The following is a 27934-nucleotide window of genomic DNA, read 5'->3' on the forward strand; positions in this document are numbered from 1 at the left end:
TATGGCACTGCAGTCCGGTTGGTACATCATAGGGGTGTATGTGATTCAAGGAAAATGTCTAGTAACAGTAAGTACTGATGTCTTTCCCAGACTTTATTGTTTTTAGTATTTTACTTGCTACAAGTGATCCAACAACAAAGCATTCACAATAAGCAAACAGCTAAAGAGATGATGGCATGCTTTTGACGAGTGACTGGTAATACCTATATATAATATGGTGTCTTCACATTTTCTCCATAACGTACAATATATGCACTAAACACCTTAAAATTGATTAGCATCATCATAACCTATCATTCGCGTGGGTATTTAGCCTATAAAAACAGGTTTAAATCTGCTGTGCTGAATAAAAGCACAGTTTTTTACCCCAATTTAAAAAAAAATTTTTTAGAGTTTTATATAGCGCGAACTAGACCCGGGACATCGGGTATCAGAGTGCTTTACATGAGCACCAGTTTCGTTACAGATGAACACATTCATTTTTTGTAGGCACGGGGAGATTAAGTGATTTGCCCAGAATCACAGGGTGTTCAGCGTCGTTGTTGAGACTCAAACCCAGTTCCCCAGCTTCGAGGTCGACCGCTCTAGCCGTAAGGCTACATCCTCTCCCCAATTGATCTATTCCAGCCTCAACAAAAGGAGACATTGAAAATAGTCTGCTCTCTTCATAATTGTTTTTAATCCTGAGATTGAAAAAACTGTTGTGGGCTCCTCTCAGACCTCCAATCACGACCATAGGTACTTGTAAGACATGTCATCCTTAGGGTGATCATCCCCCAAATCCTTCACCAGCTTACCTCTTATTTCTGCTGATTCTTTTTGTTGGCTTAAGGACTCTGAATAGTTTACCATTGCTGATCAGTGCTAAAGTGCATGCACTTCTCTCCTAAAGATTATTAAGATGGTGTATATACAATTGGCATATTTAGTTTACTTGTAAGTCCATTCTAAAGTGGTCGGGATGGTGCTGGATGAGAAACTCACTATGTCACTACAGATTAAGGCAGTAGCATCTAAAACAGGCTTCATTCTAAGAATGTTGAGAAAGATCCTGTTTTTTCTTCCTCCCGAAAGTCGACAAACGGTGGTCACCGCTCTTGTGTCCTCCAGACTCGACTATTGCAACAGCCTTTATCTGAATATGCAGGAAAATCTGATGCACAGACTGCAATTACTACAAAATGCGGCGGCCAGACTACTGACGGGCATTCCAAAGTTCTCCCCGATTTCCAAGGCTATCCATGATTTGCATTGGTTGCCTATCTACAAGAGAGTTCAATTTAAATCCTTGTGCTTGGTGTTCAAGGCCTTGAAGGGTGATGGCGCAGGATACCTGATTAAGCATCTTACCAGGTATGTTCCTGCCCGGCACCTTCGTTCGGCAGAGGCTGGACTTGTCTCCATTCCTACCATAAAAAAAGTCCGTTGGGGAGGACGCAGGTTCTCCTATGGGGCTGCCAAGCTCTGGAACAAACTTCCTCCCCATTTGAGACTTATGGAGAATCTTCTCCAGTTTAGGAAAGCTCTAAAAACTTGGTTGTTTTGATAACTACGCCAGCTTAATTTTCAGGATTTGTGGACAGCGCCAGGACACCTACTTGGTAATCGCGCGCTTTACAAAACACCATAACATAACATAACGTATACCATATACCCAGGGTCTTTAACCTAAATGCTACTAGTAGGCCTGAACCACTGGTTGCGCTGTCCACACAAGTAGCCCTTCAAACCTGTCTCAAGCCTTCCATTGCAGGGCCTGTGTGTGCAGTTTACTGCTACGTCAACTAGGCATTTAAAACTACTTTCCAAGCCTTAATCTTCCCTTTTAATACATATGTCACCTGTAATGTGTGGCTTAGGTAGCCCATAGGGCAGTGTTACTGTGTAAGCAAAAGGTGGAACATGTACTTTCAAGTTTTGCATGCCTTGGTAGTGACAAACAGCTAAATTATTTTTTAACTACTGTGAGGTCTACTCCTCTCTTAGGCTAACAACGGGAATTCCTTAATACACTTTAAGCTGTAATTCTTATCAGGAAGGAGTAGCTGCATCATGTTTGATATCTTTTGAATGGTAATGCTAAATCCTCTTTTATGGTAAAGTTGGAGTTAACATTGCTATTTTAGAAATGTACTGTGCCACTGGATTCAAGGTAGCCTGCCTTATGAGGGGTGATGCCCCGAACCCGGTCCCAGGATGCATGTTTCTGATCCAGGGAGGACCTGGCTTGGCATTTCGGGCTGGACTGTTCCCATGAGGCACAGGGTCAAGACTGATTTGCAAATGGCAGTGTCTAAACTGGGATGGCATGGTGGGCAAAAGAACAATGGATTTAACCCAGATCTCTTGACTGGGGGTGAATGTTTGATTTGCTCTGCATTCCGTCCATCATCTGTGTGTCTTTTACTTTTTGAAAGTGGGCATTTCTCTGCTCTCACTGCTCTGTGTGCCTGCAGCCTGTCTCTAATACACATCTGGGGAGGGTCACAGCTATACTTTGGGCTCTCCCTTTAGACAGCCACAAACACAGGAAGGGTAGGGGGACAGAGAACTCATCTGCATTCCGATAGCTCTTCCTGTGCAGGAAGAGAGGGGGAGCTGGCACTTACACCTAGATAGGCCATGTCCTTTTTCCCACACAAAGGGTGGATTACCCCCTACTGAGCCAGGACTGAGAATATAGGGCCTGTGTGCACTTCAAATACCCTTCTTTGAAGTGACCCCATTTTCAAAGGCCACACTGGATATAAGTACTGGGTCGCTGACTCTAACAAGACGGTACACTACTGGACCTGTGCCAAGAGAAAAGACAGCTGTGCTGCAAGAATTGCCACTCTGCTTGACTGCTGCTCTGGAAGAACTGTGTTTCTGTTTTGCTGTGCTACCTGCTGCTGCTGATCTCTGCTCTGCTAAGGACAAGGACTGGACCCATCTCACTTGAACCCAGAGTGACTTGAACGACTTACTGGCTTGCCCCTTGTTTTGAAGTCTCAGGGCCATCAACACTTCCTTCAACCCAGCAACAGCACCTGGACTCTGCCATCTGTGAGTCCTACCCTGCCAAGTGATGATAAGTCAGTACTGTGTGCTTGAAAGGTGATTTCTGTTGTGCTGATCCATCAAATCCAATGCATCGACGACTTTGCGCCAATCAGAATCAACACATATCCCTTCGACACCAACGTGCTGCCACTTGACGAAATCCCTTCGACGAACTGAGTGGCTAATTGACTAAGTCTCCCAAAGTGCACAGCTTGACCACAACGCATCACTCATCTTCAAGTACTGCTCAACGCCAAAGTTTTTCCCAAGTGTGAGGCTTGACGACGACACGCCACCTACGAATCCTTTGGATCGATGACGACAGTGTGCCTCTCTGCTCCTCGCCTCTCAACATCGACCCAGGTCCTCGAAAGTAACTGTTTTTAGCATGCCAAGGCTGGTTCCAATATCCAAGCAGCGCTCTATCTCAGATAGCCTGTACTTTGGAGGTACCCCAGCCTAGCGCGACCAGCTATCCCCGGTTGGCACTCTATGGCTCTGAGCACTATAATTTGATTTAATCTTTAAAAATTAATAACTCCGGTACTACTTATTGAAATTATTTTAATTTTGGTCTCGATCTACTAATAAAAGTATTGTCTATTTTTTCTAACCCTTTGCGGAGTATTTCTGCAGTGTTTCCATTGTACTACTGTGTGTGTGTTGAACAAATATTTTACACATTGCCTCTTCAGATAAGCCTGACTGTTCTGTGCCAAGCTACCAGACTGTGAGCACAGGTTTTATTTTAGTGTGCATCTAGCTTACCCTGTCTAGAGAGGTGGTTCCTACATGTACAGGGTGCATACTCTGATAACCAGAAACCCCATTTCTAACAGGATTACAGCTTGGTACAGCACATTTTTTATTTGAAAAGGAGATCGTGTGGTAACAGTTTGAACTTCTACATCTTTGTCAAATACTTTTGAAGTACTTGTATCTGACTCGAGAGGAATATCTATTAATACATTCTAGTACTGCAGTTTGTGAACAATATTTCAAGAACCTGTTTCTTACTCAAGAGAGACATCTAGTATTTCTGATTGATTTAAGAGTTTTATATAGCGCTGGCTAGACCAGAGGGTATTAGAGCATTTTACATCAGTACATGCTCATATCAAGATAACAAGTAAAATCAGTACAGTTGAGACTAATCAGAATAAACCAATTTTGGGCACAAGGGAGAGAGTATGAGGGGAAACTGGGGAGGTAAAGGTCCTGTTTAGTTGGTCGAATGACATCCACTAGTTCAGATGCTGGTTGAGGATTAGATCCTTTAGCTGTTTCTTGAAGCTCAAGAAGGAGGAGTTCGTCCTGATATATGTAGGTATGGAGTTCCAGGTTTGGGGGCGTTGCATGAGTAGAAACGTGTCATAGTTTTTGTTTGTGCACTTTGGGTCGCATGAGGATTAAAGTGTTTCAACTTCTTAGGTTTCTCAACTTACCTGCCTTTTTGAGATTTGAGACGAGGTAGGCTGGTTTCCCAGTGTGAAGGGCTTTGTGAGGAAGATAAGTAGTTCTGAAGCTGCAACGAGCTTCAATAGGGATCCAGTTCGGTTCTTTCAAGGTATGGGAGATGTGGTCATATTTTTTGATTCCTGTGAACTTTCTGGCTGCTGCATTGAGAGTGGTTTATAGAGGTTTTTAGAGGTGCAAGATGGGATCTAGTAGCACCCTGTGTGACTACATGTGTCCGAATAACCTTTCAAGTACCTGACACGAGTTGGACATCTAGTAAGGCCCGGCAGTACTCCATCTTTGTGTAAGAATTTTAAGCATTTGTATAAGGCTTAAAAGCGACATCTAGTTACAGCTTGTTCCACTTTAGATTTGTGAAAGACTTTTCCAGAACAATCATCTGACTCAAGAGGGACATTTAGCTACACTTTGTGGGACTGCAGCTTTGTGAAAGACTAGACCTGCTGATTTTGTCACTACTTGTTTAATTTTATGGGGGATACAGCGTTCTACAAGCTTCAGGATCACACTTGTCTCTGCAAATTGGTACATGTTCTGCAAGGAAGCTAGTTATACTGGTAAATACTTTATTTTGTATTCAGAATTGTCATCAAATGTTTCGATTGAGTGTACTCTCTAAATCTATGTACTCTCAGTATTGTGACCCACAAGGATTCCACCCTTGATGCAATTTGTCAAAATCTAAATGAGAACATTGTAGATGAAGGCTACTCCTTGCTAGAATGGGCTCTGCCAAATCACAAGATATTTTCAATTGTAATGATTCTTATTCATTCGTAATTCCATAAGTTGTATGTGTTGAGACATCTTTGCATCCTTAACAGTGGTTAGTTGTTTTCCTAAAGAGTGGGTGTCCTTTTTTGACATATCAATTGTTCTGGAAATCTGGTCTGCTTTCTCATATGTTCGATTAACCTTTGCAAGAATTCCTGTGCTTCGTTTGTTAACAGGTCTCAATATCTGACCTTTTATCTTTGCATTGTGAAAAGAACAGCCATTGGCATGTTCTCGCCATTGAGTGACACATGCACTCCAGTCCTTTCACTTTTTCTCTCATAAAAGTGGTTTCTCCATTTTGGAGATTTATTTATAGATCATAGTATGATTCTTAAAATGAAAGCAACATATGTTCACACCTCTGATTCCAAACCTCGGTACAAAGGAACACCGTGCTCTACAAAAAGTCTAAAGCTATGTATAATAATATACAGGGAGACATGGGAATCTTAGATAGAAGGCTAGAGGGAATGTGGTGAGCTAGTGTATGATGAGAAAGGTCTTCATTTTCTTGCATAAGAGGAAGCAGAAGGGTGCTTCTCACACCTGGACTGGAATCTTTCAGATTCTTCCAGAATCTCAGAAGAAAACTTTCTGTCTGCTTGTCTCCTTCATACATCTCATGATTTACAATATTTCAAAGCTGCTGTTTCTGGAAGTGTGGATGACATTGGAGATTTTGATTTTGGAAGATAGGTAAATAACTGTTGTGGTGTATTATGTAAGTGGTTCAGCACTTCTTGATGGTAACGAACGCTGTCAATGTGAGGGAATCAGAGTTCTTTGAGGCTGGTTATGATCCTGTTGAACCTTCAGGCATACATGATCCGGTTGGCTGCAGCCTGGACAATATTTTTTAGTGTGGTGAGGTTGAATTCCGGCATTCCTCTCAGCAGGATATAGTTGGTGCAACAGCCCCAAATCTTGTACTGCGGTTCTGAAGAATAACCATGGATATATGGACGTAACTTTCTGAAACAGCTACATGTTGGTGCCATGTGGCTTTCGCCTTTGAAGGATATGAGAGATATGTGTCTTGAATCTGAGGTAATTTTCAATGCCAAGTGACTTGATACTGCTGGTCAGTTATGATGCAAAGACATCTAGATTAATTGACAAGTACCTGTTTTATTGTTGAGTCACGAATGCGATGAGAATACATTTGGTTTTGTTGGATTGAGCAGAGTTTGCGTTGGCCCTTAGACGTGAAGACTTGGATGCATTGTGAGAGTCCTTTAGAAGATGAAAATTGTGTTGTGTGGCATTTTCAGGTAGACCTGTCTGTCATTTGCACATTTATGTATCTAGGGGTCCTTGGTGGCCAGAAAGACTGAAAAGGGCTCCCTTGTCGAGGTTGATGTTCACTGGAGAGAGGATTGATCCTCATGGCATTCTGAAGGTCACAGGGACACGGTTTGATATGGAAGTGCGTATGTGGCTCGGCTGGTATCTGCTTGTTAGATATGACTTGACCCACCTGAAGTATGCATTCCTTAAAGCCCAGTCAGGTAGGATTTGCTCATTAAGGCTGGTCTAACGTATACAAAAAGAGGTAGATGGAATGCTTAAATTAATCCCAGCTACTGGTAATTACTCAGATGCAATTCAAATCCACTGTTATTTTGCACATCATGCCACCTCAGTTCGGACCCAGCCATATGCAAATCAGTCTTGACTCTGCTCCAATGAAAACAGACCATCCTGAACTGTCAGACCAGGACCTATCTGAACCAGAACACAAGCAGCCCAGGACCAGCTTTGTTCCAGTTATACAGTGTGCACAGGACCCATGTCTGGGCATACCTGCCCATCTTGTGGATGGACTGGGATCTGTTAGTTAGTTATGACTTGACCCTCTGCAGTATGGATTCTTTGAAGCCCATTTGGGTAGTTTGTACTCACTAAGGATTAGGCATGAACAGTGTATAGGGTCACTAAGATGTGAAGAGATTGAGAAAAACAGTTCTGCCTTGGCCTAGGATACATAATTCACTATTTTTCAAACTTGTTTTGAGATATTTGCACATTAACCCCTTGCGTGCGCACGATGGCCGGGAACCGTCATACGCCACAGTGCCCTCAGCCATTCTGGCTCATGGCACCAGAAATCCCTCTGGTGCAGGCACTGGAATGTTTTCTTTTCCCCCAAAAATCCTTGGGAGCTGGGGAAGAGCTTCCCCAGCTCCTGATGCCCCCCCCTGGTTTCTGCAAGATGACGATCAGCGCACACGTCGCACTGTCGTTATTTCATGGAAACTGAAGTGAGCCTTTAGGCTCATTTCAGTTTCACTTTCTATGTGCTCATGGGGCTATCTCAGCCCCCCAGCACGAAGAAAGACTGGAGAGGTATCATTGAAAAGGGGGGAATTTCCCCAGTGGATCCACCCACTAGACACCAGGGAGGGGGGAATGACCCCTTGGGCAAGGGACTTAGGCTCCCCCCAAAAGAAAATTAACAACATTCAGTCTTTCTGCCCCCCCGGGGGCATATGGGGGCAGTAGCCCAAAATCTGCCCCCTGGGGGGCAGAAATTCCACTAGAAACCAGGGATTTGTTTTGGCAAGTACAATTAGGGATTGGGGCTGCCCAAAATGGGCATGCCAATGCCCCCACTCCCCACAAAAATTCCAGCCACTCCCCCCCGGGGGGCAGATGGGGCAGTAGCCCCCAATATGCTCTTCCGGGTGGGCAAAAAGCCCACTAGACACTGACCCTGACCCTGACACTGACCACTGACCCTACCCCCGTAAATTACAGTCTTTCTACGCCCCCCGGGGGCAAAAAGCCCACTAGACCCCAGGGATTTCTTTTTGCCAATTTGAATTAGGGGTGGGAGCTGTCCAAAACGAGCATGCCAATGCCCCCCCCCCCCCAGCAAAAATTCCAGTCTAGAACTAGAACTAGAAACCAGGGATTTTGTTTTTAATAATGTAGGGGTGGGGGGTGCCCAAATGGGCATGACAGTGCCCCCACCCCCCAGAGAAATTCCAGTCTTTCTGCCCCCTGTCTGGGGCAGACGGAGGCAGTAGCTCCCAATCTGACCCCCAGGGGGGCAAAAATCCCACTAGAGGCCAGGGATTTTTTTACATTTGATTTAGGGGTGGAGCTGCCCAAGATGGGTAGGCTAATGCCCCCACCCCCCAAACAAATACAATAGTCTTTCTAACCCCCCCCAGGGGCAGATGGGGACAGTAGCCCGTGATCTGCCGACGGGGAAGGGGGGGCAGAAAGCCCACTAGGCACCAGGGATTTTTTTTTATGATGTAGGAGTGGGGGCTGCCCAGAATGGGCATGCCAATGCCCCCACCCCAAAAACAATTACCACAGTCTCTCTGCCCCCCGGAGGGCAGAAAGCTCACTAGGCACCAGCGATTACGCTGGCTTTTTTTATGCGTGGGAGCTGCTCAGAATGGGCATGCCAATGCCCCACCCCCCAAAAAAATAGCCTCAGTCTTTCTGCCCCCTTGGGGGATATCGGGGCACCCCCATACCCTTCCCCAGGGCGGCAGACAGCTGGTTAGGCACAGACTTGTTTTTAGCAATGTGCCCACCTGTGGATTTTGGGCCCTAGCGCAGCCGGCACATAGAGAAATCTAGCAAACCTGTACATTTTTGAAAACTAGACACCAAGGGCAATCCAGGATGGGGTGATTTGTGTACCTCTCATCAGGTTCTGTTACCCAGAATCCCTTGCAAACCTCAAACTTAGTTTTATAAAAACACATTTTCCTCACATTTCTGTGATGGAAAGTTCTGAGATCTGCGTGGATCCACAAACTTCCACCCATCACGCATTCCCCAAAGTCCTCTCAGAAAAACGGTACCTCACTTATGTGTGTATGCCTAGTGCCAGCAACAGGAAACGGCCCAAAACACAACGTGGACACACCACATTTTTACAGTGAAAACTGACCCTTTTTTTGCAAAGTGCCTAGCTGTAGATTTTGAACCTTAGCTCTGCCGGCACCTAGGGAAACCTAGCAAACCTATGCATTTTTCAAAACTAGACACGCAGGGGAATCCAGGATGGGATGACTTGTCTGGCTCTCACCAGGTTCTTTTACTCAGAATCCCCTGCAAACCTCAAACTTTGTAAAAAAAAAAACACATTTTCCCCACATTTCTGTGGTGGAAAGTTCTGGAATCTGCGTGGATCCTCAAAATTCCACCGAACCCACATTTCCCAAAGTCTACAGAGAAAAATGATACCTCACTTGTGTGGGTAGCCCTAGCTCTGCCGGCACCTAGGGAAACCTAGCAAACCTATACAGTTTTTTGAAAACTAAACACCCAGGGGAATCCAGGATGGGGTGACTTGTCTGGCTCTCACCAGGTTCTTTTACCCAAAATACCCTGCAAACCTCAAACTTTGTAAAAAAAAACCACATTTTCCCCACATTTCTGTGGTGGAAAGTTTTGGAATCTGCATGGATCCTCAAAATTCCACCGAACCCACATTTCCCAAAGTCTACAGAGAAAAATGATACCTCACTTGTGTGGGTAGGCCTAGTGGCCGCGACAGGAAACGGCCCAAAATGCAACGTGGACACACCACATTTTCACAGAAAACATTCTGATCCTTTTTCCGCAAAGTGCCTAGCTGTAGATTTTGAACCCTAGCTCTGCCGGCACCTAGGGAAACCTAGAATACCTATAAATTTTCTAAAACTAGACACCCATGGGAATCCAGGAGTGGGTAACTTGTCTGGCTCTCACCAGGTTCTGTTACCCAGAATCCCTTGCAAACCTCAAACTTTGTAAAGAAAACACATTTTCCTCACATTTCTGTGGTGGAAAGTTATGAAATCTGTGTGGATCCACAAAATGTGTCTAATTTTCAGAAATGTGTGGGTTTGGTAGGTTTCCCAAGATGGCTGCTGAGCCCGGGGCCAAAGACCTAGGTGACCCCCCTTGCAAAACCAGATTTTTTTGTGGTAGGTCATTTTGATGTCTACTCAATACCCAGCAAAATATAGCTTGCAGAATCCCCTGCAAACCTCAAATTTTGCTGAAAAATCACATTTTTCTCAACTTTCTGTGTGGGAAAGTTCTGGAATCTGCGTGGACCCACAGCGCTATACGAGTGATTGAATTATACGATAAATCATAACTTGCTGACCTTTGATGTCATCTGGGGATTCTTTCTGAAAGTCTGATATCATTATCATATTATCCACTATGCACCTGCTATTTACATAACACCTTGACCTTTGTTCTTTGGTATTCCCAATTCACTATACACTCTTCTTGCCTCAGTTTGTTCAAAACTGAAAGAATTGTGATAATAAAAAAAACAACAACATAACCAAATAGGCAGAAATAAGTACTCAGAGAATTACAATCAGTGATTGTTTGTGACAGATCCATTGCATATTATTGTCAGAATAACAGAATCTAATAAATACAGAGCAAAGCGTCCCAGACATCACAACATCAGAAGGTGGGTTATCCATTGTCTCCATATTTTCACATCTCCATAATGCACTCCAGGCTTTCTAAACCAGTTCCTCTAATTTTGACAAAAGTCCATTCCTCTGGCCCATCCATTCAGTGCATGGGCCTCTATGCTTTGCCAATGTCAGGCTACATCTCTCTTGGCAACCAGGATGCCAATTGCAATGAAAGTGCCGGTATGGCGCAGGCCGCCATAGGTATCCATAACTCCTTACTGGATCATTTTGGTAGTCAAGCTCTATTTCTTGGCCAATAATCATCTTTCTAACAGAACAAACACTGTTCCAGTCTCTGACTCATTGGGGTAAATACAGACACGATGGAGAAAGTCACTCACTTGGTATTTACATCTGGTACAATTGGGCTCTCATGATCCCCCCATATTCCACAGTCTAGTGTGTGTGTAAAAAACAAATAAGATATTTGAATTGTATTAGATATATGAGTGAGGATTTGGAAAGTATCCGGGTAGCCATTTTGGTTCTACCCAGTCTTCGTCATCCATCTCACCCATGTTTGCTTCCCAAACCTTCACTGTGTTGTCAAAGGATCATCCAGACCATTGATTACTAATGCTCTATAGAGTCCTATTTATTTTATTTATTTAAGCAATTTATAGAGCGCGCAAATACCCGTGGGTGTCTCGGCGCTAGAAATCTAGAAATAGTCTAGAAATAGCTTTCTTTAGAAATAGTCTAGAAATAGCTTTCTTTCCTAATATGCTGAAGGTTAGTTTATCCGAAATGGGATTGAACTCCTGAACGCTCTTGGGTGTTAGAGCATGCTTTACTTGGAGATAATGAAAAAACTGGAATTTTGTCACAATGAAAAGTGAGCTCTTCGTAGGATCTAATATGATCAGAGGACCATATATACCAGAGGGTTAAGATTCCCACTGAGCAAACCCAGCAAACTGCATCACCTGGATAGGTCAGGAACTAGGTCAAAGTGAAGTGGCTGCAGTGGGGATGGTGTGCCTTTTGATAGATTTTAACGCCACATTCCAACAGGATATTGGCAGTTGGGAGACCTGCAGAAGTGTGTGGGGTGCTGCCATACCATATAAAATGTTGAGCAGACTGAATTTATCAATGCTCACAAGTTCAAACCTGATAAGGAGGTACTGCATGTTGCCAAATAGCCAGTCATTAATAGGGACAAGCTGGGATGTACAGCAGTAAGACTGGAAATCTGCCCAGCCCAATGCTGCATCATTGGGGGATGCAGGCAATTAGCAAAGGATACGCAGGCAGTTTGCCTTCTTATGTTGTGCTATATTATGTCATGTTATGTGTGTAGCGCACAACTCACCATGGAAGGTATATTGGCGCTGAAGCAAGAGTTGTATGGACTGAGCCAGGATCAGGACTATGTGAAGAGCCAGGTCTCATGTTTCTTGCAGATTTCAAGAACTGATGAGGAGGAGAGTCTGATGTGCAGGGGCAGGTTGTTCTAGGCTTTAGGTGCGTGGTGGGGAAAGACACGACCAACAGATGTGGTTCTGACTATGCAGGATTGTGTGCAATTAGGAGTCTGGCTGGGTGGAGGTTTCTGATAGGTGTGTGGAAGGTTATGCTATAGTTTAGGTATATGGGGCCAATGTTGTGCAGGGCATTGCTTGTGTGCATGAGGAGTTTGAAGAGTGCTCATTTGTGGATTGGGAGTCAGTGAAGCTCTTTGAAGTCTGAGTGATGTAATTGCATGGTGGAAATTTGAGTTTCAGTCTGGCTGTAGGGTTTTGTATGGTCTGGAGTCCTCAGGTCAGTTGAGCATTGATTTAAGCATAGAGTGCATAGCTGTAGTCCAGCTTGCTGGTGATGAGAGTGTGGATGATGGTTCTGCGACTGTTTGTGGGAAGCCATTTGAAGATATTCCTAAGCATTATGAGTCTGTGGAAACAGAAGGCAGAGACAGCATTTACTTGGTCAGTCATGGTGAGTTGGTTGTTGTTGCTATTCTGAGGTTCTTTGCATGGGTTGCCAGGAGGGTTGTGGGTCTCAGTGTATCAGGTTATCAGATGGAGAAAAGAGCCTTAGCTCAAGATGACTACTTCTGTCTGACAGTTGGTTTTCTTCCATCTAGCAACTTTGGTCATGCAGGCAGAGAATTTGGTCCAGGCGTTTGGCATCTTGTCAGAGAGGGAGAGTAGCACATGGGATCTAAATTCCATGTGCTACTGGTGATTGGGGTCACGCAGGTGTTGAATAGAGAGGGGCTGAGTGAGGATCCTTCTGGAACTCCTTTGATTAGATAGATAACGTCCAAGGTGAAGAGGGCCAGGCTTACCGACTCGGTGCGACCTGTCAGTAAGGAACAAATTGAGCAAAATGTGGGACCTAGGATGAGACTTATTGCAGTCGTTGGATAAGGATAGGGTGGGAGATGGTGTTAAAAGCGGCAGAAAGATCCAGTAGGATGAAAGCCACTGTGTCACCTCTGTGCATGGTCAAACAGATGTTGTCTGTGGCAGTGATGAGGGCAGTCTCTGTAATGTGGTTGGGCCTGAATCTAGATTGAGTTGTATCGAGGAGGTGGTTGTCAGTGTGGTGGGTGACTCGGTGTTTGGTTATTCACTTTTCCATGACTTTTGCATTGTAAGGAAATAGGGGGATAGGCCAATAGTTGGATAGCATCTTTAGGTATGCCTGAAGGGTTTCATGGGATAGAGAGTCCTGTGACATGTATCCAAGCATCTGGGTAGGTCGTTGTGATGAATGATTAGTCAGGATCAGGGTGGAAGCTAAGCTAATGTGGACTATTGCTTTTATGAAGGCGTGGTGAGAGCAGGCATCTGAATGTGCTCCGGAGTGTATGGAATGCATGGTCATTGCTGTTTCTTGAATGGTGATGGTGGGCCAGGTGACCTGGATGGGTGTTGGTAGAGATGGGAAGTAGGGCTATGATGGTGAAAGGGTCTGGTTCGGGCTCAAAGTTTTCGCAGATGCTGGTGATATTGTTTCTGGAGAATATGGACAGTTGAGTAACAGAGGTTCTGAAATGAGGCTACTTGCACAGGAGAGGTGAAGTTTTTCACTATGGCAAAGATTTCTTTGGAGCTGTTGGTGCTGCTTCGATGCTCTCGGTGTCATAAGTCACCTACCTGGATCCCAGATGATTCCAATGGGGTGGCAACGCTAGTTCCCGAATCCTCCCAAGACTCGCCCTCAGTTTGCAGGAGAAGACACTGCTCTGGTGGTAAGTCCAAGGGTAAAGGGGGTTGTGATGGAGAGAGCGTGTAGAGTCAAAGATGCTGTGGCTCGTCTACTCAAAAGCAAAAATGCTGCAGGCATTTACACCAGTCTGATGAGAGGTACCGGCACATATGGTACCTATAAACAAACAAATAATAAGACTTTAGTCTAGTATTAACCCTATGGCTTAAAATATCACCTCACAAAAGCATTTCAAATCTCAACAAACCTTTAGTTTTGTTGATGTTTTGTTTTCATTTAGATTGTTCATAGATGCTCATGTATCAAATTTTCGAAACTGTAGTGAGTATGATTTCAGCATCAAATCCACAGGCAAATGTGGACGTGATTAGCTTCACCCAATTCCTCTCTGGCAGAGCCCTGCTAACAGTATGTACAAGTTAAACAAAAAAAACTGGTTACCTTTGTTTGCAGCACAATGTTGTGACTGAGCTCAAGGCATTGTAAAATCAAGTCTGTTAATGCATCTCTCCTTTGTAAGACTAATGCTGGGCGTTTTTTGTGGTGAAACCAAAGTTAGAGGATCGAGGGAGCTAACAAGACAGAGTCCTGGAAGTTGGGAAACAGGTAAGTGGCAGGCGAAGAGGCTAAGCGAACGGGAGGAGTGTGGATGGTCTTTAAATAAGACTGCTTTTGAACATTCATAAAGGTCACGTTCTAATTGTTTGTAAGAAGGAACAGGTGCTGCTATTTAATTTGATGATTCTGTCCTTTAGACGGTGTTTTACATTGTTCACAAAGGTGGCATTCTAATTGCTTATAGCAAGAAACAGGTGCAGATGATTAATTTGATGAGGCTGTCTTCTAGAAGGTATTTTAGAAAGTTCGCAAAGTTGTGTTCTAATTGCTTATAGCAATGAACAGGTGCAGGGGATTAATTTGATGAGGGCTGTCTTCCGGAAATTTCACGTTGAGGTCATCAATGTTGGTTGCTTGATGCTTATTCTGGTGGATTTCCTGGATGTTTCCGTGGTGCCTGAAATCTGACCTTGCATATGCACGGTAAAACATTTGTAAAAGCTACTAAGCCTTTTCAAACAAAATGGGGAACATCACCTGCAGCTAGCTATTACCAACAGCATATAATATGGTCAAATGTCAGGGTATAAGATGTTTGTTCATTAATAAGTGTTGGGAGAAATGATATGAGTCATAACAGTATTTTGTGATCGTCAAGAGAGGTGAGCTGTGGCAGGAATCCTGACAGTCGTGAGTGTGGAGCTTTTTGTGGCTGTGAATTGTGGTACCCTTTGAAGGCAGAATTTTATGTGCTCTTGTCGGTGTTATTCTGAAATTGGATCCATCTGCGATCAAGTTGCTTGCAGTGGCTTTTAGGAAAACTGATTTATTTGGTGTACTAGCTTGCTAGTGGTCTGGTTCTCATTGCTTTGTTGGCTTTAAGAGGAGCTAGGGTATCGCTACCGGAGGTAATCCAAGCATTGAAGTTGGAGATGGATCCAAGGTGGCTTCTATTGTGTGGTGGCCGGTGGTGTAAGAGTATGGAAGACCAAAATATAAAATATAATTTAAAATAAAGGCCCTTGAACCATCACTGAGAAGTCTGAAATCTAATTTTAGCTTTGTCAGGAGAGGAGAGATATTTACATCCCATCCTCTGGCCTGACATTGTATGATCTCCATGCCCTATTGAAATATCTAAAGTTATCACCAGCTGACAAACAGGCTGGTGTTTCCACACTAATATGTACGTAGGTTGACTTGCTCCAATTTACTCTCAGACCCGAGGCATCTCCATTGATCCTGAGGATGTCTGTTGATCCGAGGATTAAGGTGTTGATGTATAGGGCGTAGCAAAGTGTGTTATCTGTATATAGTGAGATTCTGTCATCGGGTCCATTACCCCATTTCAATGCCATAACCTGTGCATCTACTTATGGGGGCAAATAAGAAGGGTGAAAGAGGGCAATCTTGGTGTGTGCCTCTCTCAATCAGGAATGGAGTTGAAAGGACACCATTAACCCGGACCTGAGAACAAAGGGTAACCTAGAGGGTCTTGACTCGAGGCCCAAAGTTCATCCTACATTTCACTTGGAACATAAAGGATGAATGCATAGTGTCAAATGCCTTTTCAATGTCTAGCAATAGTAAGGCTTTGTCCCCACAAAATGCTCTGGAGAGTATGATGTGGAGGTGTGTCAGGCAGAGTTGTGTTCTTCTATTAAAGTAAATGGGGTGGCCCTGTGTCTCTTCGGACCTGGGTATTAGTGATATAGAAAACAGTTGGTTCTGTTGGGTAATATAATTGCTGTAAATCATGTATTTAATACAGAAACCATGTTGTATCACGATTTTGTTATCAACAAATGAAAAACACTAATTTTGGAAAAGAACACACCAGAATAAAAAGAATTTTGACCAAGAAACAGAGTTGATTTACTCTGTTGTTATTTCAAAAAACATTGGATATAAATATGGCTGTCACAAACACAAATGTATTGCGGCGATACAAAAGTGGCTGTTGTGAAGAAGTGACGTGATGACAAATGAAATCAGTGGTGCACTATATACAAGACAGACATTAGTGAGATAGATAAATACAGTTCACAAATATTGTTTATCCTATCCTCCGATTTTTTTACATGAGTGCCCGACAAGATAATGATTTCAGGTTAAAGTCGAGCAAACTGCATAACAATAGCGTCGACGTTTCGACCCTGGAAACAGCGCAGCGTGATATGCGTCACAGCCGGTCTTCTTCAGGGCTATAAAATGCGAGGTGGACAGCCTATAGGAATAATTATAAAAGGGGGGTCAGGTGTGTTCCAACAGTCAAAAGACTATTGTGTATAATGCAGTAGCCATGATGAAGCTTACCACACAAGACGATATTCCAATCAATGGAGTTAAAGGAGAACTGTGATCACGTGAAAGATCTACAAATAAAAAGCACACCGTTAATATATAGTTAATGGCGATTTTATGACAAAAAGGTTGAAATGTTATCTCCAGTGCAGAATCTTACCAGAAAAGTTGGAGGATCCAGTAGTGGTATCCAAAAATGTTATAGGTGATCAAAACAAATGGTTGGAGACGTTTCACCATCCGGTCGATTTCTAAAAATGGAATGAAATGCCCATCAGTATCCTATGTGTATCAAATAGTGCCCAGGCGGTAAAGGTATAAGACAGTTCAACATACCTTATTGTAATGAAAGGTGCTCAGAACATGGGAGATCTCCACCAGCCGGTTGGAGTCTAAAAAAAATGTAAGCAAGGTATAGAGGGGGCATTATGTGTGCAAGAGTCTAAATGACAAGTATTATTAAATATTGCATACCTCTGATGCGGGCAATCCCTAAAAACTATGGACTACCACCATCCGGTTGGAGTCGTGAGATATATAGTTTGTCAGTTTACAATTGCCACCAAAGGAGGTCGGGTACTGTGGAGTAAAACAATCCTGTTAGGGAACGCTCTTTACCAAAGCAGAACTGTTTAGAGACACACAAAAGTGTCTAGACTTGCTTCCTCTTACCTTCTAATCATGGGCGATTGTCGCTCCTCTAGCAGTCGCTTTTCCCAACCAGGGCTGCGAGGAAGACAACACCATTTTCTATCCAAGCTGACGTGATAGTCAGCTGAAACAGAATACGTCAGCCCAATCGGTATGCGTTTACGCTCAAGGTGCAGCAGCTCAATGGAGCTGACACGGAACGATGATTCCCATCTTGACAGTCCCTATCTGTTCGTTGGGCCTATCTCGGCTAATGATTGCTCAGCGCATTAGTCATTGTGTTACCGATACAAAACTCTAAGATATTAATTGTAAACAAGGCGCAGGGTAGCTTACAAAGAAGGGGGTTACAAGGAAAACAATCAAATGTACAAATTAAGTTACTAGGTTAACCATTAGTTGAGTTTACTAAGAGCAGTAATGATACAGAGCATTAAGTTGTTACATTAACAATGTGATGATTCATTGGATAGGAAGATATCGTTGGCATTGCCTATCTGGGCTAATAATTGCCCAGCGCAGCCATTGTGTTAGGAATACGCAACTACTAAAATATTAATTGTAAACAAGGCGCATGGTAGCTTACAGAAGGTAAACTAAGATTAGCAATAATACAGAACAGTGCGTTGTTATATTAACAGTATGCTGATTTATTAAATACGTCTAAGCACATATATAAGAATCATATCATTGTATTCACGTAAAATCTAAAACACACTTTAATCGGTGATGATATATCAAAAAATAGATCAGATATAGGGATCGCTATCAGGCCACCATACTGAGAACCGATTATGTATACATTCATAACCCTTGAAACAAAGCAGATTAACATATGTATTAAATAACAAAAACAACCATTAACCCTCTGTAAAGTATATGCAGGGTTCCGTTAAGGGAACCATGTCATGTATTGTTTGGCAAACTAAGGTAGTCAGACAATACATTGCAGTATCAAGTAAGATGAATCATGGGGCCGAAACGTAGAGGAGCCTACAATGTAGCCATCTGTTGGTAGGTCTCCTCTTGTTCATTCAATCCCCGGTTTACAGAGTCCAGAGTATGGATCCACCTACATTCCTTAAGGTTAAGTGCAGAAAGTATATTGCCACCCCTGGGATGTAGTTGGATATTTTTCAAAACCCACCACTGTATGTTGTCTGTGGTGTGCCCAATAGTGGTGTAGTGGTCCACTAAGGGAGCCCCCTGTACCTTCTTCTATTAGGCATAAACCCATTTTGATCCTCATATATTAAAGTTCTTATCACAGAGAGCAATCTGATAGCTAAAATCTTTGCTAGTATTTGGGATTCAAGGTGAATTAAAGAGATTGGGCAGTAGGAGGTACAAGAGTCTGATGGCTTATGCGATTTTAATATTACTGATATTGTAGTGTCTTTCAAATCATAAGCCAAAGCGGGGTAGTATATTTCTCCTCATGCATTGTTTTAAGCTGAGGGATAAACTAGGTGAATTTAAGACTTCTGCTGGTAAACCGTTCTGTCCAAGGGTTTTCCATGAGGTCATGCTAATCAGTAATAGAGAGATCCAGTTCAGACCTATCTTCAAGGAACAATATCTGCACTAGGAAGTCTCTCATAATTGGTATTGTTTTTCAGAAGGTATGGAGGATCAACTCTTGAGTATAGTAGTTTGTAGCATGCGGCAAAGGCTTCTGTAATATTTAGAGAGGATAGTTTGAAAGTCCCCAGAGAAGCATGTACTGAATATACATTTCTAGTAGTATGTTCCCTATAACCAATCCAATAGAGGGGTCTACCTCCCTTGTTGTCCATCTCATATTTTGTTTTGGGAATTCAGTCAAGCCCCTAGTGCAATGTCTTTTTTTTTCTCTTTCTGTGTGACTGCGTCTCCAGTTAGCCACCATGCATTTTGTTGGCACATCCCTTGGATGCCCAACCATCAGGCATGGAATAATAAGTTGAGTAGGCGAATGTTCAGACAGGCTCCCCAGGGGAAAGTGGGTGGAAACCACAGTGGTAGTTTTCAGGGTGGGTACAAGTATGTAATCTATTTGTAAGTGTGTGCGTTGTAAGGGTGACTAGTAAGTGAATTGATTTGTGGAGGAGTGTTGAGTGCGCCACAAGCCTACTAGTCCTGTCATTTCTACCCATTGGGCAAGGCGACCAGAGTAAGCATCCCCACAGGATTTACTAAAACATGTTTCTAAACCCTGCATCTTTAGACCAAAGACCACAAAACTGAAAAAACAAAAGGAAAAAGAAACAATATTTTAGTGACATCCCTAAACAACAAAACTCAAGCAGAATAATGTTAGCCCAGACGTTCTTACTGCTAGCTTGTATAACAAAGTTACATTGTATTGGCAACTTCAGGAAGAACAAAAATCACTCTTTCACTCTCTTTTTCCTTTCTTTGAATGGCATTTAGTTTGTGGTTGTGCAGGTGTATTTTCAGTGTTCATATGTTTTCACTGGTGAGGGCTATTTCTCTTTCAGTGGGGGTTTATCAGTTATTATAGGTTTAACCCTAAAACCAGACAGCCTATTTATGTGTTAGCTCCACAGCCAGAGAGAATGATTTCCAAAGAAGGTTAGCGACCTCTAGGAATCAATGAGAGAAGCCAGAGTGGTTGATGTGGGTGTAGCTGAGTCTCCCTGGGAAATTGCATTTCATACTGAGGAGGTGGGTTTCCTGTAGCATTAATAAGCCCGGAGCATGATGTTTGCTGAAGAACATTACCATCCCCCTCTTAATTTTGCTGTTAAGGCCTTTCCCATTTCATGACATTATCCGGTATCCCTTAACAGTAAGTACATTGTCAATCATCACAGTGGAATTATATTTGACAAAATGAGAGCAAATCTGCCTGCAATAAGATAATTGACATCAAACTACAAAATTGAAACCTCGCCCTCAGCTGCCCACACATTCCAACCATTAAGCATTATAGATATACCAGCTACCTGACAACTCAGCAGTATTAAGGAAAAGGAAGAGAAGGAAGGAATAGGGCAGGGGAGAAATAGACTGAGCAAGGGGAGACCAGCAATAGAAAGGGAGACTAGGAATAGAAGGGGTATGGTAAGGTAATGGAAAATGAAGAGAGCAGTGAGAGCTCTCACTGTAAAGTGCTGTTAACTCAGGGAAGCTGTCTAGCTGAAGTTCCTATCAGAATTAGAATCAATGATTGCAAAGTGTTACAGGAGGAAGCAATATAGAAGTGTGATGAAGCTCTCCATTTGAAGAACCCAGTCAGTACCCAAGATGAGGATTCTGAGCTAAAGCCTTGTCACTGAAAGGTCAAAAAGGGCTTTAAAGGTGGCTCAGCTCAAATGCACTGGGCAATCACTGAGGTCCGTGCATGCCCCCATGCATGAGGAATATATTGTTCTCTTTCAGTTCCCCCAGATTTTGGTTTCTCACTGAGACTCTCACTGTCCCTGTCTTTATCCCTCTCTTAATTACATGAGTCCACAGTTCTCTTCAGTGTGCCTTCCCTGGTGCTCCACATCCAGGTCCTTCTAGTTCCAGATCTATATCAACTGGGTTTTCATTACTCTTTTGTACTCAGTGTGGCTTGTATGGAATCCTTTTGATGTTCCAGTACAGGTGGTCTCTCAGATAGGTTTGGGCGTTCTTCTACGCAGGCTAGCTTGGGTGATTCAAAGTAATGGCTTTTTTAGTTATAAATGCATGTGATACTGGTTACCTTTTGTTTAAGCTTTACTTGGTTACAGGAGCGCCTCTGCTGATAGGCAATTTGGGTATAATTGGAAAGATGACAATTTGATGTGAATCATGTTGGAGGACTTCACTGGATCTCGATGACTAAAGAACAAAGGGGCATATCAACAAGCAGGCGATAAACAATTATCGCCACTTTTGCGGCCGTTTTCGCCCGAAAAGCGGCGATAATTTTATCGCCTAATCAGCAAGGTCACGCTAACGCGTGAAACCTTGCTTTAGCGTCGGGATTCCTAACGCCCAGCTTTGCATCTCTAATGAGATGCAAAGTGGGCACTCCTGACCTGGCATGACCGGAGAAATGTCGCTAAGCGACATTTCTCCTATCAGCAAGCCTAACGCTATGAAGCATAGCGTCAGGAAAAGTAGCGATAACCCCTGTTATCGCTAATTTCCTTACGCCTGCTTCAGGACTGATTTAGCCATGATATCCTATGGAAGGTGGATATCATGGCTAAGTTTGTGAGTCCCTATCAACTAGCTAACGTGAGATTATCGCTGGGTTTCCAGCGATAATCTCACGTTAGCCAGTTAGCGCTAGGATTTTTATCGCCGATGAGATAAGCGTTGCTAATAGCACGCTATCTCAGCGATAAAAATTGGCGCTAGCCGGCGATAATTATCCGAGCGCTAAGTGCGCTCAGCGATAATTATCGCTGGTTGTTGTTGATATGCCCCAAAGTCTGCATCTCTGTAATTGAGAAAGTTAGCAACCAGCATGTGTGGCAGGCCTCTGGATGGGGATTTTGGGGCTAGAGCCAAGTGTGCTCTCACAATGAGGAAACAAGAGGAGAGGTGAGACTCAGGGAGCCTGATCTTCAGCCAGCATTCAAGAAATTAGACCAGCACTTTTCCCTCCACTCCCTCTGGGAAACCCATGAATCAAAGTTTGTTGGGGGGAATCGTGCTCTCTGCATCTTCCACCTTAGCACATGGATCCAGGCATTTTATTCCAGTTTTTGCACTGTATAGCGAGGATCCTTCACAGTAGTAACCAGACCAGCTACATTTTGCATGTCCTGCCAGACCAGAGTGACATGTCCTCCAGCTCTGCGCATATTTTCATTTCAAGGGTCTGTTTCATGTTGGCAGTTGCTGTAGAATGAACTCAGTAGAGTGTCTTTGTGTCATTGCCTGGTAATGAGGAGGTTGCAGAAATTTGGGAGGCACTGCACTTGGCGGCAGCCGGTAGAGGTTTTTCAAACTTATCAATTTTCCCTTGTTTGGTCATGATGTTGATGCAGAGTGACTACCAATTGCTGTACTGTGGGTTTGATGGACTTAGGATCAGGCCTCTTTCCTTGGAGTGAGCCAGCAAGGGAAGCTGGTACCATGGCCCGGCTTGCCATACACGTGGAAGGCCCGCCAGCCTTATCAGAACAGGTGACAGGAGAGGCCCATCCACGGTGCCCGGACGAAAGTGCAGAATGATGTTGTCTGTTCAAGAAATGTCAGGTGACCGACCAGATGTTGCATATAAAAAATGTCTTTAGTCTCCCACCAGAGGGGGTGGCTGCTGAGAAGGACTCCCACCACCTGAGCAAATTCCCTGGGACACAAATCTCCTACCCTCAAGTTGGATGTGGGTATCGTCTCCTAGTCACCCATTGCAGAGAGCCCTTAGAAGCTGCACTGGTCCATGGGGCAGGACTCATTCCAGGTCGATACAACTGTAAACAAGGCTCAGGCAGCGGCCTCAGCCACTGTGCAGCACATATGGTCTGCTAAGGCTCTTTTCGCACTCTTTGTGGCATGGACTTCCATCTTCCTTGGCTCCAGTGGCTGGATTATGGAGGCCTCAGGGGAGCCCTGGCCGCAAGGATTCCTACTGCCACCCAGAACACAACGCAGCCTCAGTTCACATGGGAGCTCGTCAGCAACCTGGAGCTGAGCTCAAGCCCCGCACACCTCCCCATGGGTGGCCCGCAACAGAATGCAAAGCAGTCAATCATCTGCGCTCCCCCACATACCTTCCTGCTGGTGACCAGCAGTGGGATGGGATTCAGTAGATCATCTGCACTCTTCTTCTCCATGCCCCACTCCAGCACCTTGCGGCATCCCAGGTAGACCTCAATTTAGCCACAGAGAATTTTGCCTAACCCTGGTCTATCGGTGGCAAATTTAGAAGGATTAGAGGCGACAGCAATAAAGAGGGTACATACAAATCCGATTTAATGTCTGCATCGCCCGTAATTAGGGATATTGCTAAATTTTGGGGCTGCTGGAGGAGAAGTGCTAGATTAGTGCAGTGGCACTAAATGTGTGCATCTGCCATCTTGCGTATCATGAACATTTAACCACTTGGATGTTTTGAGATTCGGTCTGACTACATGTTCATCATTGCATAAGAAGTTGCTGCTCTTGAGTTTCTTGTGTTGCTGGAGGACCACAGGCCTTATTAAAGATGGGTGATTGGGCAGTAGGTAGGTAGCCAGGTCATCTCTATCTAACTAAGTTATATGGATCCATGTTAGGTTTCCCAAGCTGGACAGTGTCTAGGAAGCTGCCTTGGGGTATAGAGGTAATGTTGCAAATAGAATCAAAGCATCAGCCCCGATCTTTTTCAATTATGGATTTTGCGGAAATTCTGTTTCTATAGGGTATGGGGTTTCTGAGATTAGAAGAGGGAAGATAGATAATTAAAGGGGTTGAAAGTCATCCTTTCGGAGCACTCTGATGATGTTAGATGGCTCACAAATGGTGATGTCTTGTCTGATTATATTATGCTTCTATGTTCCTATGTTCTATGTTTTGTGGCAAGGACAGGGTGACATATAAAAACACGATTTTACATTGCACTGCCTATGCATTTTGCTAGCCATGTTGTTTTCATGACTAAGATGATTTCGGTAGACTTTTATGTATTTTTACATGCGCAACAAGCGCCATAAAAGTAATTGCCATGTAGCGGGGGATGGAGTGGGCTTAGAAGGTATCCTGGGTTGTCTCATTGAGTATCACTCTCGTTATCATGTAAGCCAGCTGATTCTTTACGGAAAACGAAGGGGGAAATTGCTACTATTTACATCCAATGATGAGTGCCAATATATTTGTCCCAGAACAAAATCAGGGTGTACCCAGTGAAACAGATCATGTGATTTTATGTAGAATATTAATTTATCTCAAGTTGTACATCACTGGCATTATTCCTGGCACATTTTCAAATGTTTTTTTGTTGCTTTGTTAGGAGTTTTTTTGTCTTTAGCAGCTTGTTTTCCATACTTGTCTCGCCAGAAGCACAATGCACATGTTTTTCATAATTGTCTCTCCAGAAGCACAATGCTCATCATAATTGTAAAATGGTGTCTGATTTCCATATAATTCAGCAAATTATATTTTATGTCTTGTTTGTACTTTTATGTCAGTTACATCTTATATTTTCACTTTGAAAAGTGCTCCGAATGGATCGGTGCAACCAATTGCCCTCTCTGCTTCTTTCAACCTCTTTGTGCTATTTCTTCCTATTGGGCTTACCAACTCACATGTTTTGAATGATAAACCCTTGCAGTAAATTTACCTGGTATTACCTCGAAAGGTACCTCTCTCTTTAACGAATGTCCTTTATACTTAACTCATATTGGGAAGAAAAAACGTGCTTAATGCTGTCCAGCGTGTTCTACTTCCACACCTTCAATGCTGTGAACTACAACAATACTGTCATCTTTCAAGCGTAGTGCTCGCTCTCATTAGACAAGTCGTTACCTGGCTTGGTTCAGGAGTACCTGATACAATTCCTATTGCGCAACAACCAAATAAGGTACTTAGAAATTAAAACGTCCCTCAACAAAGGTCATTGACCATTCCAAATGGTAATTATGGGACCGACTCACAAAACTGCCACTGAGTCGTTTGAATGCAGCTGCCATTTGTACAACCTTACCTCCAGTATGGATTCCCAAAAAACATTAGGCCTCATCCCGTGAATATATGGAAGTCGTAGATTCATGCGTGTGTGCATGCGGTTGCAGTTTTAGGATTACATTCAAGGTGCAGTGCACCTATTTATTTTGCTTTGTTTTCTTTACATGTGAAATATAGAATTTGGTGGTGTTGGTTCTCTTTCACAACCAATTTGCAGAAACCCAAATTTGATGAGAAACACCATTGTGAAGTCTTGCGATATCCCAGTTGCCATGTACACGCAACACATTTGGCAACACTATGCCCACCTGTAACATTAAACTTAGTAAGGGAAAGTTCTGCCATGGGCTAGGAGATTCCACTATACTGATTTGTTAACTGCATTTGCTAATTTCATTTTTAGTGAACTGTATTTGAATCTAGGCAAGTGCAGTCGAGCCCTAGCCTAGCACTCGTTTGTGGTATTTTAATATGGAAGAGCACTTCAGCTACACGTACACGTACACGCACACGTACATGCAATCTAAAATCAATGGCCTGTTGCAAAATATTGACACAGGAGTTCTGAGATAAAGGCTGGAGAGGTTTATCCCATATTGCACCCAGATGGCCCTCATCAGTACTGTCGTGTACTATTCTCTGTTCTTAGTTTTTTAGTTCTTGCATGTTGTTGCAAATGGTGGTCATTTGTAAACGTCCCGCAATTTGCTGAAGAATAAATGATATGATTAAAAATGTGCTGAAGATAAGAGCATCTATGCTGTGTTCCAGGATCTGCTATGATTAACTACCTTCTAACACGTGCAATACTTGCCAATACAGCACTTACTCATTTACCTTTTATGATTTAAATTCTGCCAGAACTTTCACAACAACTTTTAAGGTGCAGTGGGGTTGGAAAATTCTTTAATACCAGTCACAAATTGGGACAAAGTGATGAAGCGCAGTAGAAATGTAAGCTCTCTCTAGGGGGTTGTCAGGGTCTCCTTATGTCCCGTTTACTGAAACGGAACTAAATGTTCAATGTTACAGAACGACCCCCCCCCCCCCAAAAAAAAAATACATCAACTGGGTTTTACTGACAAATCAAAAGTAGTTTTCTTTATGTACCCTATGCTATGCTCTAGACTACTCCGGGGCTCCCCCTTGCCTCCTATGACCAGTCAGCTCTCTAAAGAAAATACACCAATATCGATGTATAAGTTAGTGGGTAAAACCTTATGTGAAACAAAAGATCGTAGATATCAATTTAGCAAATCATGATGGACGTCAAATCAACAAAATGCCTGGGGTAGAGGAAGTGACATCATATGCCCTTTCACCTTCACTTTCATAGACACACACCTGCGCACACGCACACAACATACATTTAAAAGCTACCCGGGAAGGTCACATTCTAGCTATTTCTACTCCATTTTTTATTACACCAATAGCGAATAAGGTAATATTCACTATTAGTATAATAAACAATGTATTGAAATCAAGGACAGCTGAGCCCCAACCGATGGACCAAATGCCCCTTTGTTCCTGTCACTGATTGTTCCAGCTCTGAGACCAGGGGTTGCAAAGGCAGTGCCAGAGCTCTCAGGGGGCAACCCAGAGGTCGCAGCAGCGACTCTTGTTGACCCCTAAATGACGTGCATGCTAACAGTGCTACACAACTAATCAATAGTTCAGAACAGCAAAGGACAACCACTGACCCTTGCAGTAATAAATAAATAATGACACACGCAAATAGTCACTGAGTACAGGAAAAAGTTCTGTGACAATATCAGACTCAAGACATCTTTCCATTAATCAGCTATGAACCATTACTAAACCGTTCATGGGCCAGATTCATCACTTACGTCAACTCCCCAACACTCCAGGTTTGGCGGAAGTGACATGTCCCTGGTGACGTCATCAGATAGATTGCTCGTCTCATCCATAGCAAAAAGTCAAAAAGAAAGTCATGGACGCTACAGTAATCTAAACATGCCCTAAAAAGTCCTGAATACTTAATTTTTACACCACCACTTCATTAATGTCAGCTGAGACCATGGGAAGCATTGATACCTGCAAGCGTAGCAAAGAGCAAATCAGAGGTAGCAGCTGCTAGCCCCGGTTATGTGATATTTTCTTACCAATCGCAATAACACCAGACCCAGACCAATGAGAAACCCTAGACCTGTATGGACGTATAACCTAACCCAGTTGAGTGCACTAAAGCCCTGATTCTGAGTTTGTTGGAATCCAGATTCTTTTGATTCTGCAGACAAAAAACACAATAACCTTGGATGAGTTATTTGTAGGGTGCAATAAATAGTGTCTATTACGAATTTCTGGGTCATAATGTGAATGTTGGTGCATACAGCATCAAAATCTGCAAGGTATGATAAATGTAATAACCCTTTACCTTGTTAAATTCTGGAATGTTTGACCTGGTGACATATTTAACGCATCTGGAAATTACCACATGTGGTTAATACCACCTAACTGGTAATTCCAATCAGTGGCGGCTGATACAGGGCAATGGTATTGAGGCGGGCGAGGGAGTGTTTAAAAAAGAAAAAAATTCCACTATACCTGGCCGCTGCCTCTCCTCCGTTCTTCTTCTGTCAATGACACAGGAACAGGAAGCACACAGGCTCCCAGACTCCCCCAGCCAATCATGATGCTGCTAATAGCAGCTTTGTGATTTGTCTGAGCGTCACACTCAGACAGAGAGAAGGAGCCTGTGCATTGTCTGCACCCACGCTGTGTATTACAGCCAGTAGAGAACATGCTAAGTGTGCATGATTGTTTAGCCGGCCTGGGATGAACAGCCAAACCGGCATGCGCACTTAAGTGCCGATACCACTCCTCCCGCTGCTGGCTGACAGCCCAACCCCGCCCCGCCCCTAAAACAAATCACAACTGGGCCAGTA

At 43.4% G+C, this 27934-nt stretch overlaps 1 protein-coding gene across 3 annotated transcripts in view; it reads left to right on the forward strand.

Annotated features, from left to right (window-relative positions):
* SLC2A9 (solute carrier family 2 member 9) overlaps positions 1-27934 on the forward strand; it is a 2222556-nt gene that overhangs the window by 591901 nt on the left and 1602721 nt on the right. The gene's annotated exons all lie outside the window — the stretch shown is intronic.

Source organism: Triturus cristatus, chromosome 2_2 (assembly GCF_964204655.1).
Source record: "Triturus cristatus chromosome 2_2, aTriCri1.1, whole genome shotgun sequence".
Lineage (NCBI taxonomy): Eukaryota > Metazoa > Chordata > Amphibia > Caudata > Salamandridae > Triturus > Triturus cristatus.